This window comes from Microtus ochrogaster, unplaced genomic scaffold (assembly GCF_000317375.1).
Source record: "Microtus ochrogaster isolate Prairie Vole_2 unplaced genomic scaffold, MicOch1.0 UNK95, whole genome shotgun sequence".
NCBI classification, from domain to species: Eukaryota; Metazoa; Chordata; class Mammalia; order Rodentia; family Cricetidae; genus Microtus; species Microtus ochrogaster.
This window is the reverse complement of record NW_004949193.1, coordinates 1,125,421-1,127,610: the sequence shown is the minus strand read 5'-3', so window position 1 is coordinate 1,127,610 and position 2,190 is coordinate 1,125,421. Positions and strand designations below refer to the sequence as shown.

The 2,190-nt window shown below is 31.0% G+C and overlaps 1 pseudogene; it reads right to left on the bottom strand.

Moving 5' to 3' along the window:
• Positions 1-498: 498 nt before the first annotated feature.
• LOC113455728 lies at positions 499-568 on the bottom strand (annotated as a pseudogene).
• Between the last annotated feature and the right edge of the window lie 1,622 nt (positions 569-2,190).

Sequence of the window (2,190 nt, the reverse complement as noted above, 5' to 3'; positions counted from 1 at the left end):
CGCCACCATCACCCGGCTCATCTATATTTCTGAAGTATGAAAAAATCGAGATGTTAGAAATTGAGAAAGTTAGAAAAGATAAAGCTCGATAATTTCTACCAAAATTTTAAGTTAATACTCCCTTCAAATTAGTATCTAAAATTGTTCTAGAAAGGCGATATTCCATAGATGGTAGATAAATGACAGAAAAATAAGCAAAGAAACAAAAAAAATCAATTTGAATATAATTTTCAGCAAATTAAATGGCATTTGAGGAAACCTCAGAACGTGGATATTCAAATGGCTTTGATATATATACATTCCCAAATCAATAATTGAAAGCCACTGTGAACTTAAGATATACCTGTAATATCTTCCTCACTACTGCATGAATAAAGAAAATAATTTTTATTCCCCAGTAATCTCCAGTATGACTCCTATCACAGAATTTGCAATGCATTTACAACTGCAAAATGATTTAAGTATATAGGGCAATTAAATAGCTTATGACTAAGTATTAAAAAAATTTATATAAAAGACTTTCATATATTTAAGGAAGGTGCTAACCTTATCTCCTTTCATACAACACTATTGAGAAGACACTTTCCAAAGATACTAAAGACAAGCACAAAAAAACATTGACAATTTTCATGTTGATAAGAGCTTATCACTTGCAAAAGAACATTTAATTTTTTCCAAGGGAATCCCACTGATGCTCTTAGAAAATTGAAGTTGCAAAAATAAAATGTAATCTAGAAAAATTATGTTTAGAATTTAGAGAGAATAGCTACTATATATTTATAAATTGTGAAGAGCATGGTGGGAATGCAAGAGAATTTGGAGGAAGTGTGAACATAAACATAATACATTATACAAAATTCTCAAGGACATGTTAAAATGAGATAAAAGGTTAAGCTATGTAAGAGAATACATGAGAATTCTAAACTGAAAAATTCAATGCATGAAATGACTACTTTACTTAATTGTTATAGTAGGAAAATAACAACATTATCTTCCACAATAAAATTATGCATAGGTTCAAATACCCACAATTTGTGAAAATTGGATTATAAATTGGGGATGCTAATTCCAAAGAGAGCCAAAGGTCCTAATCAGCTGACCACAGAAATGTGAATAACACCTTGTTTGATCCATATATGGTTTTATAAAGTACACAAGCATAGGGAGTACCACAATAATCTAGGACTTCACTTGGTTTGGCCTCGGCAGATACCCTTCTTCTAATAATTACCAGTTTGAGACTTTTGCTTGAATACATAATATTCAAAAACCCTCTTGGAAAAATGTATGTACAGCCTCTTGGAAATGTAGGATTCTCACCTGCATTGTGCTGCATATACTTTCCTCTTTAGACATGGACTAAATTAATCCTTCTCTAAAAGTCCCTTAAAATTAGGTTTTATTTAGTTAATCATATTCCAGTTCCTAATGCTAGATATTAAGTGGTGGTGGATGTATCCAATTAATTCAAATTTGTTGCATATATATATCATGAAGTATGTATACCAAAATCTTTCCCCAAATACAGAACCCCCTGTTTATAAGTGTGTGCCTTTATATGATTAAGTGTACAGAGAAACGTTAAATAATGAGAACAGATGGGCACAGGAGAGAAACAGCTATGCAACTAGATGTTTCATTAAAAAAAAAAGAACCAATCAAGCCGATCCATTTAGAAATCAACTCCTCTCCACCCAAAGAATAATAGTATTTAAGTACTCAAGATATGTGCCTGCTGTTGCTCTTGTTGCTGTATCAGATTTTGTCTATCACTTCATTTTAAATAAAATTTTCTCACTACTTTTATATTTGTTGTAAGTTGTTACTTCAGTTCTTTGAACTAAATATCAAGAACCTTGAAGCTTATAGTCCATACCCAATCACTGAAGCAAGAACCTCTGAATTCAAGACTTATCTAAAATATCAGCCAGGTTGCCAATTTTAGGAATCTGATCTGTCTTTATGTTATTTTATCAATATGTGCAAGCAAATTATCAATGGAAGAGCTTGATGTTTACCAAATTTGATACATACATATATTGTCTCTGATTGTTGTTAATTATTTAAAGACAATAGTTAATTTCTCCAAGTTGAATTTCCTTCATGTCTCAATGAGACAACAAATATTCAAACCATTATTACCAGTGCCAGTTATAGTATTAATGAAATGTGAAATATAAGAAAATGTGC